Genomic DNA, 18,267 nt, shown 5'->3' with positions numbered 1-18,267 from the left:
ATTATATTGCGACTTCTTATAACATTGCTATTTTCATGTGTTACCAAGATTGCAAAAAAGCAACTCGAATGGGCGGCTGTCAACCTGGCACCGCCCCAGCTTCCTTTGAGGAGGCGCCACAAGGTGGCGCCCCAACCCCTAGTAAGAATTATAGGGTGGCTGTATGTGCAAATACAGAAACACTGGACAATTGCGTACCAGCGATTGCTGCAAATTATTGTGGCAAACTACCAGCAGCCTGAACATTGAACATGATGCCATTCTAAGCTCCAGAATGCTCAGATAGTTGATCCGTCACAGGGACCGGAGAAATAAGACCGGATCATCTGAAACACCTTCACTTCACATTGCCATTTACTTCAAAAAGAAAAATTGTGGATTTTCTTCATTTTGTTGACACCTGACAGCAAAAGATAGGTGCCTCAGTATGCAGGGAGTTGTAGAAGGGTCATGAGAAGATAGCTGCTACTTGATACTTACTTTTCCCTCGAAATTGGCAAGCACACAAAGGATTAATAATTCCATAAAAGCAGAACTGGAGGCAAATTTGCAGAATCGATATGTGATGTCTCGTGTTTCACGTCCCATTATTCAGGAGTCTGCTTCCTGTCTTAAAAGAAGATTGCAGAATGCATCGCATTAAATTTTTGATACATGAGCAACTAGGTTGCAAATTCAGACGTGCAAGTTGCTTATTACCTGTTGACATTCTGTTAAATAAAAATAGGCATTCATCTATAGGTCTATCAGGAGTCGCCTTAGTCTTCATATTTACCATGCAGCTGGCAGATGAAAGCAGAACAAAGGCAAGTGTGGAACGAAAGCTACCATGCCTCCTGCATAAGAAATTTAATAGTTCTGGTTAGAAAAAGGGAAAGTGCATAAGAATTGCTTATAGGGCAGCTGTATGTGTAGATACAGAGATACAGAAGTCATGAACGGAATGTGAATGAAATCATATAAATCGATGAGCAGAAAAGGTGGTTTTCCGTTACTTACAGGCAGATTGGCGGCCTGTCAGATTTCAGAAGCTATGTACATATTGCAACAGTGGAGCCTGCTAGCCTGTCAGAATTTACTACTAGAAATTAAAGATAAATCATGAATAGGGGGAGCCTCACTTTAGAGAAATATAAGAAGAGGGAGGCGACATGTGTTACCTTGTGCTAATGATGATAATGTACATGTAAATCTGGGTATGTTTCTTTCAATTTCTCAGCTTGCTGTTTTTGCTCTGCACTGCCAAACCATAGATGTAGAGCTTGCAGCGAAGTGGGGAAGCCCTGCTCTGGCAGCCATCGGAGTTCAGGACAACTGTTGACTACTAATTCTTTGAGAGAAGAAAGGCGATGTAATCCTTGAGGGCGGGACTGCAGAACCTTGCAGCGATAAAATCCTAGTTTCTCGAGGGAGGTGAGGAGCTGAAACGCATTCTCTTGCTCTTCTGTGAAGCCTATTGCCCGCTCATCATCAAAGAAGCTCAGTTCATGGAGGGTGGCGGAAAGGTGGGTGCAAATGGGAGCAACAAGCACTGCCGAGATGCTATCCACGTTCAGTCTATCCAATTGGAAGGAACCCGCGTGCATTAATTTGGTCCTTGCCACCTCTGAGAGCAGAACCTCTGCTGGAGAGTTGCCGCCACTGTTCCAGACCTCCAATCCCTTGAGGTTGACTGTGATGAGAGGATTGAACCCATCCACTGTTAAATTCGCACAGTGTATTAGACTTAGATGAGTGAGAGACGTGAGGTTTGAGAGCAAAGCCATTGACCGCATGCTTGACTCTTCCCTAATATAAAGTTTCCTGAGGGAAGCAGGGAAAGGGTTAGTCATCGGAGCTCCTCCTGCTTCTCCCATCGGCCACCGAGAGAACAACTTGCCGCATCCATCTATTCTTAATGTTTTGAGCGACGTGATGTCCTGGATTCCTCCTCCATCCTCCGCAGGCACAAGAACCAGGCCCTTCGACATGTAGAAGCGAAGTGTCTGCAGTGAGCTGGATGATGGGAACTGTAGTACTCGTTCCTCCTGGTCTTCCAGTGAAGAATGTATCTCCAATTCACCAAGAGCTGGGCAACTATTGAACACTTTTGACAGCAATTTCCTGGTAAGATGAGATACATCTACACTAAGAGTCTCAATATTCATGTTGTGGAAGACAACACTGCCATCCATTTCTCCAGAAAACAGGCTGTCGCATCTTGTGACAGCTAGTTTTCTTAAGGATTTAAGCTTTTTGAGGTATGTCCACGAAATGTGTGATTCATCTCGAATACACACATCCTCTACTTCACCCAGATTGTGGAAGGCCAAAGCACCGGCATACTTGCTAACAACCAATCTTTTTCCATCGTAAGACAACGTTTCTGAACCATTTTCAACAGCTAAACATGTTAGTGTGGATGTGTGAGGCATGGGTGGCAGAGACAACTTGGGGCAACTACCAATGCAAAGCATGGACAAACTGGTACAAGAGCACTCCGAGAAGGGCATCACACATAGGTTGGGACAATTTCTGCAATCGATGCTGTCAAGACCTGGAGACATATGGCAATTAGGTTCCACAACCCACTGGACAAGATCTGACAAGTCATAAAACACAACTTTCTTCAACTGCAAAAGACATTTGCCTCTAACACCACCATAGTCAGGACCAAACTGACGCAGCCCAGAAATGCTCTTCAAGCTTAGTTCCCTGAGACATGGTGGCTGCCCAAAAGGTGGAAGAGTTCCCCAAGACACGCCATGTAAATGGAGAGTCTCTAAATTGTTCACCCTTATCTCAGGACACAGCCAACGAGGACAAGTGGTGCCACCATGATTTATAATGCCTAGTGTTGTAAGGTTAGAGTGTGGTTGAAGAGCATCGAGAATATCAGCATCTACATCAGTCCGTTGCTCTCTGCCCCATACTAATGTCAACTCTTTCAAATCCCTTTTCAACACCAATTTGGCGCCACTAGCTTCTTCCTTGGTTGCCACATTTTCAAGATTATGTATACTGAGTGTTCCCCCAAGCTCTCTCAATTCCCCCAGCTCTCTTAAATTAAATCCAACAGTTTCTTTCTTGACATGGAATTCTTTTAGCTCATGTAGATACTTCAACTTTCCAACCTCAGGAACATTGGAGTGGAGTTCTTCTTCAGCGAGGAAATCGCGTAAATTCACAAGGCGGCTAATATCTTTAGGCAAGTTAGAACTACCATACCAACCACTTAGGTCCAAGAATTTCAAGTGATAAAATCTGGATAGTGTGTTAGGTAAAGTCATTTCTGTTTCATAGGGTGATCGAATTTGGAGGTACTGGAGGTGGATAAGTTTTGAAAAGCTTTGTGGTAGAGATTCAAGGGACTTCACTGCTATAAATAGGATGCGCAAGCCTTTTATTTCCTTAAATGTATCTTTTAAGATCTCAATGATTCTTTCTTCATATTCTCTAAAAATCAACAGTGTCCGTAGATTTACAATGTCTATCCTTCCCTTTAGTTTACCCATTTCTTCTCTAAATTTTTCATCATATCTATTCTCTATGGTGATGGATAAGTGTCGAATAGATTGTGGGATGGCCTCAGCTCTAAAATCAAGATCACTTATATTTAGGCATTCTTGTGCAGAGACACTCCGAGATAGCTCATGCATTAAATCATGCATTACAAAGTATTCATGAAAAGGAAGATTTTTGGAAACCCCCTTCATGAGAAAACCATTTTCCACTAGACCTTCCATGCAATTCTTATTGCTTGGGTGGCTAGAGTCTATGATGCCTATTGCAATCCAAAAACGATTAATTTCTGAATCACTAAACCTATAATCTTCAGGATAAAGGGCACAGTATGAGAAGCATTTTTTCAGATGGAAAGGAAGGTAATCGTAGCTAATTTTCAAAGATGGTATAATATCGTTATCATTTTTCTGGTTTCGCCACTCATGGTTGTGAAGAACTCCATTCCAATGTTCCCGGGAAAGATTTTTCTGCAATAGTCCACCAACTGTTTTGGCTGCTAGTGGGGAGCCCTTTAACTTGCGTGCAATTTATCTTGCAATGCCATCTAACTCATCTTCATAATGCCTAGGCTTATGTTCACCAAATATACATGATTCAAAGAATGTGAAAAAGTCATTAGACTCCAAGCCTTGTAGCTCTACTGGATCAACTGTTTTCATCATTCTTGCTAGTTTTGGGAATCGAGTTGTCACAAGTATCATGCTGCCTTTGGCTTCCCCCTTTGTGAAGGGAGCTAGCAGGGTCTTCCACTCGTCCTCACTATTGCATTTCCATATATCATCCAAGACAATTAAAAACCTTTTGGACTTAAGTCTCTGTGCAATGGATTTCTGAAGCCGATCTAGATTGGTTGTTTCAATTGCAGTTTCGCTTTCAGTTGCAGGTATGCAGTTATGGATCTGTTGGGTGAGCTTCAACACATCAAAATCAGTCGATACACACACCCAAACCATAACAGTGAAGTGCTCTTCAGTCCTACTATCATTATACAGGTGCTGGGTGAAAGTTGTCTTTCCAATCCCCCCCGGGCCGACTATAGGAAGAACAGAAACAGTTTGACCGTGATGTGTGCCACTTGTGATATCATTGACAATTTTCTCAAAAATGTCTCTCCTTCCGTGCAGTGTATCTTGTATAATTGTGGACCCTATGTGAAGCCGTTTTAGGGTGACAACTGTGCTGCTGCTTGGAATTTTATTGAGCAAATCAGAGATGGGGTCACATAGGGAGTGTATTTCCTCTATCACTGACTTGATTTTGCTGGACATGGCCACTCTGTCAAAATGTAACTTATCGACATGGCCACCATCATCAGCAGTAGGAGCAGAACCATCATCTTGCGTGCGAGAGCAAGAAAAGCATGGAAAACAGTTACCGATGGTGTGGTGAATAGCATGGAGACCATGACAAGCATGGCCCCGGAGGCCATCACCGAGATCCAGTGCGGCACAGTTGGTGCCGTCGAGCTGGTCCTGGATCTTGAAGTAGTGGAGCTCATCCAACAAGTCCTCCGCCTCGTCGGCCTTCTTGCTCAGCTCCTCCAACAAGGCCTGAAGGGCGGTGACATTGCTCACGTCCCTCCCCTCGGCCAGTTGCAGCAGCCCTTGTGTGTGCAGCAGCTTGGTTTTGATCTCCTGGGAGTTGTGGACGAGCTCGAGGCTGTCGACATACGCGGCCACCAGGTCCTCGGACAGCTTCGTGAGCACCTTGCCGAGGAGCGAGCTGGTCGCGCCGACGGCCGCCTCCATCTGCGCTTCGGTTCACCTTGCCGAGGTGAAGTGGTTGGGACTTGGAAGTCTTTTTTCTGTTTCAGAGAGAAGTTGGGACTTGGGAGTTGAGAGCAGAGGTGGTAGCTATCTATCTGTGGCACCTATATATACACTGGTCGTCAACCTATAATAATCATGGAGCTTCGCTCCTCGCAGGTCAGGTAATGCATCTACTTCTTTTTTTTCAAGCAAGCCCCCAGATCTATTATGAAGGGTACAAAGCACCCCACAAAAAAAGAGAACTGCAATCAGGCAAGGCATCTACTTTAGCCACATGGCATTCAACTTCCTTCTCCCCAACACTGACCTCTCTTCGGTTTTATGTCTAGACTCTAGACCAAACGGCTCGAACACTTTTAAGGCCTCTAGCGCGGACTTGCATATTGGGCTGAATGTGGACCGACGTCCAAAATCTCCCGGTCCATCCTCAAATCGAGGGGCGGAGCAGGAGAGTTCAAACGTCCGCCACATCGAACTTCAACAGTCCGGACCACCTAAAACCCCATCCGAAGCACGTAAGTTTCTCCATCTGCATTGATACTCACCGGTCAGCCTACCCACATTCATGGCGTGATCGCCCAAGTAGTCTCTGTATGCAACCCTAGATACCCTATCCCCCCCCTCCCCCCCGCCCACCGCTCTTGGCGAAGCTCATCGCGGACCCAACGACCTCAAGAGCCAAGACACCACCTATCGTCGCCACGGTGTGGCAGAAGATTCACATGGTACAAGCACATCATGTTGGATCATCGTGTGGCGCTCGCCACCGATATGCACGCGGACCGAATTGCGGGCGGCAACCTTCGAGCTCTCGAAGCCGGGTTCGAAGGAGGAGGAGGGCAATCCCATAGCGCTCACGGAGCCCACAAAGGAGGGGGGGTGATGATGATTGACCCCGCTATAGGGTTCGAGGTCGATAACATCCAGTGCAATACCGCCTCCCGCACACGGAGGAGGCGTAGCACCTTCCGGCCAAGGTGCAAATCAATGTGGAGCACGTGGATGCCGCCGCCATGACGGCGCTCCTCACCAACCTGGAGATCATCGTCGAGAACTGGGCAATCTTCGAGCCCGTGAAGAGCACTCGCACGGTCGAGCACCATGAGATCTTCATCCGCGATGCCGAGTGCGCCGTGCTCTTCATGGACCTCAAAGATGAGGTCAAATGGGAGGATGACGAGTCCGCCGCCTACTGGGTTCGTCGGGATGCCATCAACTCCGCCCACCACCAATGACGACGAGGCCGGTGGCTCCGGCATTGGGGTGATATACCTCACGTTTGACGTGAAGAAATGTGATTTTTTAGGATTAGGATTAGTTATGAAATATGATGAATACCTTTTCCTATGAAGTATATAGAGTCTTTTGCTATGAAATATGTGAAATGTTTCTGTGTTGTATGGTTTGCATGTGTAATATGAGGCATATCGTTGAAGGGTCGGCGTCTGGCTGGCTGTCGAATGTGTCTGAGCATTTGAGGGCATCTGCTTGGTGGTCTGCTTTGGAGATGCCCTTAGAGCATCTTCGGGCTGGCTAATTGGTCCTCCATTTGCACATGCACACGTCTTGATATTGTGTGGGCGTATCTGCTTAGAATCCTCATTTGTCCGTGCACGTGATCATGTTTCTAAATTATTACTCCCTCTATTTCACTAGTAGAAAAAGGATCAAACGTGAAGCACATTAGTGCCGGTTTGAATTTGAGCCGGCATTAATGTGTGCATTAGTGCCGGTTCCAACGGCTAGCCGGCCGCTCTCATTAGTACCGGTTCGTGGCGAACCTTTAGCACCGGTTCGTATCACGAACCGGTACTAAAGGTCGTCCTACATAGATCCTTCGTCCATCCGAGCTCGCTCTGTTCTTTCCCTTTCCCCTTTCCTCTCTGTTCTTTTCCCTCTTCCTCTCAAACTCATCACACATTTTGCCCAAAATTTGTCAAGATTTGAAGGCCCCCATCCATTCAAATGATCACAAAGGTTAGTAACTTTGTCCTTTCATCTCTCATTGCTAGATTAGCTCGTGCAATGCTTTATAGTGATTGATTTTTGAGTTTAGTAATTTGGGAGGAATTATATAGATGTGCTAGTATTTAATTTATATGCAATTTGAGGTCAAAAATAACACTTAGTTTGCATATGTAGGTGTGGTTTACTTAGTACCTTCTAAATCTCCGTCATAACCACCGTCGATCGCTCGCAACGTCCCGTCGCCGGCACCACCTTGTGGTGAGCCTCTTCTTCATGAAGTTTTATATAAAAAATTGATGTTTGTGTGATTTGGATATATAGTTACTCGTATAATTATCTTACCCATACGTTGTTTGTTATACATAGTGCCATGGTTTTGATATCCGTCCCCGTCGGCCCTCGTCCGGGTTATGATTCGGATGTGGTATATTCTCTTTTAAAACTATTCATTGCATTTCGTGTTTATGACAAATTATGCTAATCAAGTTGACATAGATATTTGTATGTAGAAGGTAGTTGAACCGGAAATTCCAATCGACCCTATTGTCGAGAGATTAAATTTAGTTGAAAGAGAAAACGAGGATTTGAAGGAAAAATTGAAAAGAATTGAGGGGGAGAAGATGGAATTGGAGTTGCATGTTGCCGATGTCGTCGATGATCACAAGATTAAGATGGAGAAAATGCGCTTGAAGATTAGAAAGATTAGAAAATATGCCATTCATAGTGAGGCTTGGTATCATTATACTGTTGGATCAATTGTTACCTTAGTTGCGATCTTGATCGCATTTGTTGTTGCATTTAAATTCTTTAGCTAGAGAGTTATTTGTTTGTTGCATTTAAGTGTTGTATGATCTTTATGTATGAACTTTATGTATTGTATTAATTTGGTGTTTTCGGTGCTGTGTATTGAAGATGAGCCGGCAATGGATGTATGATGACCGATGCTCTCCCGAGTTCATTAATGGCGTGCGTACTTTTCTGCTTGCGGCTGAGGCAAACAAGCGGGCGGATGGTTTTATGCCTTGCCCATGTGCTCGCTGTAAGAATGGTCACAATTACTCTACGTCAAGAACCATTCACGTCCACCTGTTTAAGACCGGTTTCATGCCCCATTATAATGTTTGGACCAAGCACGGAGAAAGAGGGGTTATGATGGAAGACAATGAAGAAGAAGAGGACGACGACAGCTATCCTGGCCATGGGTTCCTTGAATACGATGATACAACAATGGGGGAAGAAGCTGAGCCGGTAATGCGGGAAGAAGCTGAGCCGGCAATGTGGGAAGAAGCTGAAGAAGAAGCATCAGATGAGCCCGTTGATGATCTAGGTCGGGCCATTGCCGATGCAAAGAGAAACTGCGCAAGTGATTTGGAGAAGAAGAAGTTGCAGCGCATGTTAGAGGATCACAAAAAATTGTTGTACCCGAATTGCGTAGGTGACAAGAAAAAGCTGGGCACCACACTGGAATTGCTGCAATGGAAGGCAGAGAATGGTGTATCTGACAAGGGATTTGGAAAGTTGCTGGTAATGATAAAGGATATGCTTCCAGAGGACAACGAATTGCCCGAGAGTACGTACGAAGCAAAGAAGGTTGTCTGCCCTCTAGGGTTAGAGGTGCAGAAGATACATGCATGCCCTAATGATTGCATCCTCTACCGCGGTGAGTACGAGGATTTGAACGCTTGCCCGGTATGTGGTGCATTGCGCTATAAGATCTGCCGCGATGACCCTGGTGATGTCGAGGGCCGGCGCCCCAGGAAGAAGATTCCTGCCAAGGTGATGTGGTATGCTCCTATAATACCACGGTTGAAACGTTTGTTCCAAAACAAAGAGCATGCCAAGGCGATGCGATGGCACAGAGAAGACCGTAAGAAAGACGGAAAGTTGAGAGTACCCGCTGACGGGTCGCAGTGGAGAAAAATCGAAAGAAAGTACGGGAAGGAGTTTGCAGATGACGCAAGGAGCGTATGGTTTGGTCTAAGCGCAGATGGCATTAATCCTTTTGGGGAGCAGAGCAGCAACCATAGCACCTGGCCTGTGACTATGTTTGTATAACCTTCCTCCTTGGTTGTGCATGAAGCGGAAGTTCATTATGATGTCAATGCTCATCCAAGGCCCTAAGCAACCCGGCAACGACATTGATGTGTACCTAAGGCCATTAGTTGAAGAACTCTTACAACTGTGGAATGGAACAGGTGTACGTGCGTGGGATGAGCACATGGGGGAAGAATTTGACCTAAAGGCGTTGTTGTTCGTGACCATCAATGATTGGCCTGCTCTCAGTAACCTTTTAGGACAGACAAACAAAGGATACCGCGCATGCACGCACTGTTTGGACGATACCGACAGTATATATTTGGCTAATTGTAAGAAAAATGTGTACCTGGGACATCGTCGATTTCTTTCAAGCAGGCATCCCGTAAGAAAGAAAGGCAAGCATTTCAAAGGTGAGGCGGATCACCGGACGAAGCCTCGCCACCGTACTGGTGCTGATGTACATGATATGGTCAAGGATTTGAAGGTGGTCTTTGGAAAGGGTCCTGGTGGACAACCTGTTCCGAATGACGCTGACGGACGCGCACCCATGTGGAAGAAGAAATCTATATTTTGGGACATGCCTATTGGAAAGACCTAGAGGTCCGCTCCGCAATCGACGTGATGCACATGACGAAGAATCTTTGTGTGACCCTGCTTGGCTTCTTGGGCGTGTATGGGAAGACAAAAGATACACCTGAGGCACGGGAGGACCAGCAACGTATGCACGAAAAAGACGACATACATCAGGGTCATGCAAGCTATGCTCTTACCAAAGAAGAGAAGGAAATCTTCTTTGAATGCCTGCTCAGTATTAAGGGCCAGTTCTTTTCGGCGATTCTCCCAGAATCGCCCTCTTCCCCAGCTTCTCCCAGAATCGCCACTCCATATTTTTTTTACAATTCTATCTAGTTAAGGTCTAATTAGCTAGGATTGTAAAAAACATATGAAGTAGTGATTATGGAAGAAGCTAGGGAGGGGGGCGATTCTTGTAGAATCGCCCAAAAGAACTGGCCCTAAGGTACCGTCTGGCTTCTCGTTGAATATAAAGGGAATAATAAACATGGCAGAGAAAAAGTTCCAAAACCTAAAGTCTCATGACTGCCACGTGATTATGACGCAACTGCTTCCGGTTGCATTGAGGGGGCTTCTACCGGAAAACGTTCGATTAGCCATTGTGAAGCTATGTGCATTCCTCAATGCAATCTCTCAGAAGGTAATCGATCCAGAAATCATACCAAGGTTAGAGAATGATTTGGTGCAATGTCTTGTCAGTTTCGAGTTGGTGTTCCCACCATCCTTCTTCAACATCATGACGCACGTCCTAGTTCATCTATGTGAAGAGATTAACGTTTTGGGTCCTGTATTTTTACACAATATGTTCCCCTTTGAGAGGTTCATCGGAGTCTTAAAGAAATATGTTCATAACCATGCTAGGCCAGAAGGAAGCATCTCCAAGGGCCATGAAAATGAGGAGGTCATTGAGTTTTGTATTGACTTTATTCCTGACCTTAAGCCGATTGGTGTTCCTGAATCGCGGCATAAGGGCAGACTGGATGGAAAAGGCACGCTAGGAGGGGAACAAATAATATGTATGGACGGACATTCTCTCACTGAAGCACACTACACAGTTCTACAGAATTCCGCCTTGGTGGCTCCGTATATAGATGAACACAAGAATTTGCTACGCTCCAAACACCCGAAGCGGTCTGATGACTGGATTACACGTGAAAAAATCAGGAGTTTCGACAGCTGGTTGCAGACACGTACCATGCATGACGCCTCTATTGAATATGACATGTACTTGCTGTCCCAGTTACCATCTTCGAATATAATGACTTTCAAAGGGTATGAGATAAATGGTAATACATTTTACACGATCGCCCAAGATAAGAAGAGCACCAACCAAAATAGTGGTGTCCGCTTTGATGCAGAAACCAACACGGGAAAGGAAACATATTATGGTTATATACAGGACATATGGGAACTTGACTATCGACGTGGTTTGAAGGTCCCTTTATTTCGGTGCAAATGGGTCAATATGACATGAGGCGGGGTAAAGGAAGACCCGCAGTATGGAATGACAATAGTGGATCTCAACAATCTTGCGTATGCAGACAAACCATTCGTCCTAGCCAATGATGTAGCACAGGTTTTCTATGTGAAGGACATGTCTACCAAGCCGAGAAAAAGATAAGATAAGGAAGCGAATGCATCGTACGATGAGCCAAAGCGGCACATAGTTCTTTCTGGGAAGGAAACATCATGGGAGTGGATGACAAGACAGACATGTCAGGAGATTATGAAAAGTTTGATGAAATTTCTCCATTCACAGTGAATATTGACCCGAGCATCCAGTTAAATGATGAAGATTTTCCATGGCTACGGCTCAAAGGGACACACGTGAAGAAAAAGTTTCACACCCAAAGATCTGGGATGTGATCGGCTTCACTATCATCACTTTCTTCTGTGTTTCACACCTAGGAGGGAATCTCTGTAATAGTTAGGGTAGCTAGTTATGTGTTTTGGCATTTGAAATGCGAAGAAATTTTATGTGCAAGCAAATTTTTTCATGCATTTACTGATTTTTTTTAGCTAAATGACCCTGAAATTGAAAAGCATTTCAAATGAACTCAGAAAAGGTTGAAAGTTGGCATGGTATCATAATTTCACCAACATAGCATGTGCAAAAAATTAGAGAGTGTTACCGCAAAAACTGGATGCACTTCGTGTACAAAATGGACAATCTCTTTCGAAGTATCAGGGTTTCGGATGAAAACTCATCCGTTACAAAGGCATTTCATTTTTTAAATAACCTAAGCATTACCAAATTGAATATAATGATAAAACATACTAATATTAAACATAAAAAAGAATCACTGAAAAATCTATTTTCAAAGTTAAGTTATTCACAAACTAGTGATTCACACAAATTTTAAATAATTCAAAATTTAAACTATTCAAATTTGTAAACTACCGGTACTAACAGAAAGTTTGTAATTTTTTGTACCTAAAGCAAAATATTCACAAACAAACTCTAAATATAGCAAAAAACAACTCTAAAATAAATAAAACAAAAATAAATAAAACAAAAATAAATAAAGCAAAAAAAAGAAAAAAAAAGCCCACCTACTGGGCCACAGCGGCCTGCATACGACTAGAAACCCAAATTCTAATTGGGCCAGGATGCAGGCCCGCTAGCCCAGTAGGCCCAACAGGGCATCGCAGAAGAGGTAGGCCTAGAAGGCCTGCTTAAGAGAGGAGCTCGAGACAGCAGCGACGGCAGGGCTTATAAGCAGGTGCGAGTGCCCCTCGGCTAGCAAGGTGGGACTAAACTTTTACGCCCCTCGCCTGGCAGCGCACACCCTTCAGTACCGGGTCGTGGCTCCAACCGGTACTAAAGGGGGGGCCTTTAGTACCGGTTGGTGCCACGACCCGGTACTAAAGGGGGTGTGGTTCCCGCCACTTCGCCTGGCCAAAACAGACCTTTAGTACCGGTTGGTGGCTCCAACCGGTACTAAAGGTGGGTTCTATATAAGAAAACACTTCAAAAAAATTGTCAGTTTCTCATCTCTCCCTGCTTCTTTCTCCTCTGCCCCGTCGCCGCCGCCCCTCGTCGCCGCCCCCGTCGTCGTTCGTCGCCATCCCCATCGCCGTCCCCGTCCCCATCGCCGCGCCGCGCCCCACCCCGTCCTCCCGTCGTCCCCGCCCGGCCCATCCTCCCGTACGTCGTCCCCGCCCGGCCCGTCACCGTTCCCGTCGTCACCGTCCTGTCTCCGTCCCCGTCCCCGTCGCCGCCCACCGTCGTCGCGCCTCGCCGGTGAGCTCCTGCCCCGGCCGCCAACCACACATACACACACACACATTGTTATAGAATTGTTAGCAATCTTTCTGTTTTTTAGTTATAGAATTATTAGAAATGTTAGTTTTAGTTATAGAAATGTTAGTTATATAGAAATATTAGAAATGTTAGTTATATAGAAATGTTTTTTAGTTATAGAAATATTAGAAATGTTAGTTTTAGCTATAGAAATATTAGAAATGTTAGTTTTTGTTATAAAATTTAGAATTTTCATATATGAAATCACAATCCATCATTTAAAAAATGTTACTTTACTTTTGCGGCATATAGTATTTGTTGTCGACGATGCCCGGCTCGCATCCTCGCCGTCGACCCGTTCGCGACGACGTCCTGCTTCAGAGGACCCATGTCCGGAACTGGGCTCCGCTGGGCTGGCACTGAGAGGTGCTACCTTCAGGGGCGCGACGTTTGGTGAGGAACCCGGCCCCGGGTCCCGTCGTCGACCCTCATCTCCTTTGGTGGCGTTCGCGTGGGCCACTTTTGGTGCGGAGGGAGCCGGCCTCGCCGGAGGTGGTACGTCGCCGTGTCAGGGAGGAGGACGAGCACGTCCATCGCTACATGGCTGCTATGGACGTCAGGTTCTCCAATACCTGGCAGGTTCTTTTGGGAGATCACCCGAGCTATGATCCAGTGATGGTTCCTTCTCTTTGGGTGTCCACCGCCCACACCTCAGGAACCGCGAGTGACCTAGATTACTCTGTAGTATTCGATCTTTATTAGCTTGCTAGCTAACTAGCTAGTGATGTATTCGATATTATATCTATTATTCGAGACGATGTATTCGAGATTATATCTATTATTCGAGACGACGTATTCGAGATTATATTCGATGATGCTTATTATGTACTATGATTGATTCAGTTTTTCCTTATTAATTGATTGCATCCATTCATTGTAATTTGAATATATTTCTTTTGGATTAGTTAAACAAAACCTATGGCGGACAATACCAGCAGAGAGGGAGAAGAGGCCCTGTTCAATATCATACGCAATCCTCACGGGCCAGATGATGATCAGAATGAAGAAGATTATGACGGCTCCGAATATCTAAACAACACCGGGGAGGGTGATATGATATTCGATCGCGACGACCGAATTGATGAAGTCATGAACTATGAACATGACGAAGAAAATGTTGATCTTGAAACAACAAAGACCGGCGAGGTATATGTATTTATATAAGCAGGCATCTGGTGATCATCGCCTGTTTTAAATGACTTGAAGATATATTAACGAATCGATCTTTCTTCTTTCAGCCATCCGGATCGAGCAAATCTTCAGGCAACATGAAACGAGGCCCGAACAAAAAGTTGAAGGAGGGCGTAAAGTATAATATCGAGGCCATCAAACCTAATGGCAAACCATTAGCGCCTAAGAAGATTGCGGACAAGTTCATTCGTCAGTGCGGAGTTCTTATGAAGGACCAACTCCCGATCTCCCTTCAAGAATGGAGAGAGCCAGCAAAGCCACGTCCAGGAGTTACTTTTGTCGACGATAGACAAAAACTTCTGCTTTGGGAAACGCTCATGGAACATTTCACCCTACCAGATCATTTCACAGATGCAGATGTGGAGAAAGTCAAGGACGCTGCTCTTAGGAAGATGGCGGTTGCATTCAAGAACCACAAGATTTGTGAATGGGCCAAGTACGTCAAGGGAGGAAGGAAGACTCCAGTATTCGAGGGAACACTAGAAAAGCATGCTAGAGTTCTTCAAGCGCCTCAAATACAATAAAGATATACTACTTCCTTACAACTTCGAGTGAGTCACACTGTCTTGTACTACAAATTCTGTTTTTGCCTACTAGCTAGCTACATGTTTTTGCTTACATATGCCCGCTTAATTAAGACATACGAACATGTGTGCATGCAGATTTTACTGGATCTTGTTAATCATTAAAGTTGATGAAGGAACAGTTGAAGTACTAGACTCACTACTTAAGAAAGCAAGTGACTACACCATCGTGAAGGGGATAGTCAACAGGTAATTTCAATCATTATTAACTATATCTGGCCTATTTAATTAGTTCGTCATTTCCTGATAACAACTATTTAATAACCCATTTATTCATTTTCTTTGTCGGCGGGCAGGGCTTGGGCAAAGTTCATCAGGGCCACTCCAGACCCATGGAACCAAAATCTGAAATGGTATCGACCCCAGGTAAGTAATTAAGTAGTACTAGCTAGTTGCCATCTCTTTAATTATCATGCTTGATTAATTATTATCTGATCAAATTCCATTCTCGTAAAGGCCCTGAAGCAGGCGCCGGGGAATAATCTGTATGCATACTACGTTTGCGAGAACATTCGCATGATGACGTCCGAAAGGAGCAAATCTCAAAGACAGGAGTGGGTACGTTTGTCAGAACACTATTCACAATTTTTACACCGTTATCGATATCTAGTCACACAACTAATACACATGCATATTGATCTCCTTAACAGTTCAAAGAGCCGCAGGAGAAGCTCCTAACAGAGGAGCGCATACAAGCAATTCAAGAGGAAATATCGGGATTTTTGCTCGACCAGGTCATAGATCCCAAAGGAGAATACTATTACCCGCTACCGCCCCATGAACCACTTCCAATTGTTATCGTGCTCCGAAGGCATCAATTAGGCTAATGCCACTGGCTCCGAAGACACCAATTAGGAGAAATTGTGTGTGTATGTATATATATATGTGTGTGTGTGTATGTGTGTGTGAATTAATTAATGGTGGTTGTGAGACATTCGATGATGTATATGCATAACGTGTACAATATGTGTGTATATTATGATCGGTTCTACTAGAAATTTTATTTATATATATGCATAACATGTACAATATGTAGCATCGTAAAATACCAGCAAACGAAAAAGAATTAAATAAAAAACACAAAATTAAATGAAAAAGAAATCATAAACCCAAAACCCCCCAACCTTTTAATACCGGTTGGTGACACCAACCGGTACTAAAGGGCTCCCTGCCCCCGAAGCTGGCTCGTGCCACGTGGTTGCCCTTTAGCACCGGCTCGTGCTGAACCGGTACTAAAGGGGGGGGGGGGGGGGCTTTAGTGCCTACACTTTGGCGCCAGTTACGAAACCGGCACTAAAGGGCCTTACGAACCGGTGTTATTGCCCGGTTCTGCACTAGTGTTTCTAAATATTTGTCTTTCAAAAAAATTCAACAAGTGACTACATATGAAATAAAATGAGTGAATCTACACTTTAAAATATATATACATACATCCGTATATTGTAGTCCATTTGAAATGTCTAAAAATTAAGATAAATGTTTGGGAACTGAGGGAGTACAACACATGCATATAATTGGTGATGGGATGGAGAAAAACAAGGGACGGGGGTAATTTGGGGTGGGCCAACTCCGATGTGTCGGACTGTCCAAACATACGGTTTGAGATGGTGTGTATCAAATATCAGCTAACAAAAGCTTCAGAAATTTCATACTATTGTTCATAGTTGTGAAAGGACCAAGACGAGGACTATAAGAGGATTCCATAGTTGTGTGGAGGGCATCAGTATATATGCACGTGGCCGAATAAAGTAGAGTAATTCAGCTTTGCTTTAATCAGCTAAAGGCACCAAAAGCAGCGAGGAACACTATACTTTAGCCTTTGCAATAATTGGTTTGTGTGGTGGGCAGAACGCAAAGGATGCCCGGTCACGTGAAACCATTTGTTTGAGGAGACGGCCCGTGTGAACCCAAATCCAGTATATCTCGCATGGTGTAGGAAGAACTATTAAGACAGACGTTTTTTGGTGTAAAAGAATTTGGTCTAAGAGCATCTCTAGTAGAGCTGCTATAATCTCGGCCTGCAAAATCAATTTACGGTTTGTTCTAAATCAATTTTGATGGGCACTTTTTGCCCTGCGCAGAACAAATACCGTAGATTGATTGTCCGGACCTCACTACATTTAGATAGTCCGGACCTCACCGGACTTCATCACACATATAAACAAACTAAATCCTAAAGGACGAAGGGTGGAGGCGGCTCAAGGCTTCATGCCGAGGTGAGAATGCTGCCCTCCTCGCGTCATTCGATGCTCCGAAGGTCGAGGCCTTCATTAAGGCTATGAACCCAGCCTCGGCCCCAGGCCCTGATGGGCTACCGGTTCGCTTCTTTCAAGTGTTTTGGTCCACCATCAAGGAGGATGTCCTTGCGCTGTTCCTAGAGTTTTCTAGAGGCACATTAGATGTATCGCGTTTGAATTATGGGATCATTTCTTTGATTCCGAAGATACAACCGGGCTTTGGAGATCACCCAGTTCCGTCCGATCACGGTTCTTAATGTGATCTTCCGTATCCTGGCCAAGGGGTATGCCACTAGGGCGGCCCTTATTGCCCCTCACATACATCACCCGAACCAGATGGCTTTCACTAAGGGCCGTTATATTTTGGATGGGATCCTCGTTCTTCACGAGGTAGTCCATGAGGTCAAACGAAGGCACCTCCGAGCGGTGTTCTTCAAGATCGACTTCCATAAGGCCTACAATACGGTACATTGGTCCTTCCTTCGGGAAGAGATGGAGAAGCGTGGCTTTGACCCGCATCGGATCGCACGAGTGATGCAACTGGTCACGAGTGGACGCACAACTATCAATATCAATGGGGAGATAGGCCCATACTTCCACACGGCGCGGGAGTAGTGAAAAAAAATTCCTATACGCCTTCCATGAGGGCGACCCACTCTCCCTGTTCCTATTCAACCTAGTGGTGGATGCTTTGGCCACAATCTTGGATTTGGCAAAGCGTGCTGGCCACATTAGGAGTATATGTCCCCATCTCATTGGAGATGGGGGGCTCACCCACCTTTAGTACACTGACGACACGATACTGATGGTGGAAGGCTCGGAGGAGGATATTCGACACCTCAAATTTCTTCTACTATGATTTCAGGAGATGTCGGGCCTCAAGATAAACTTCGCGAAGAGCGAGGTGATGGTACTAGGGTACACAGTGGAGGAGTCCCTCTGTATAGCTAACTGGCTTAATTTTTACCTCCGGAACTCCTCGTGACGTCTGGGATCTCATCCGGGACTCCGAACAACATTCGGTGACCATGTACATCTATTCCCTATAACCCTAGCGTCATCGAACCTTAAGTGTGTAGACCCTACGGGCTCGGGAGTCA

General features: G+C 45.0%; 1 pseudogene across 1 annotated transcript; it reads right to left on the bottom strand.

The window, feature by feature from the left end:
* Positions 1–73: 73 nt before the first annotated feature.
* LOC125527651 (putative disease resistance protein RGA3) lies at positions 74–5,988 on the bottom strand (annotated as a pseudogene). Its single transcript, XR_015609257.1, has 3 exons — positions 700–5,988; positions 481–610; positions 74–400 (listed from the first exon to the last, which is right to left on the bottom strand). The product of XR_015609257.1 is annotated as a putative disease resistance protein RGA3 (transcript).
* Positions 5,989–18,267: the final 12,279 nt, after the last annotated feature.

This window comes from Triticum urartu, chromosome 1A, assembly GCF_056163025.1.
Source record: "Triticum urartu cultivar PI428250 chromosome 1A, HENAU_Tu73, whole genome shotgun sequence".
NCBI classification, from domain to species: Eukaryota; Viridiplantae; Streptophyta; class Magnoliopsida; order Poales; family Poaceae; genus Triticum; species Triticum urartu.
The sequence above is the reverse complement of the archived record's forward strand: the minus strand, read 5'-3'. Positions and strand labels throughout refer to the sequence as shown.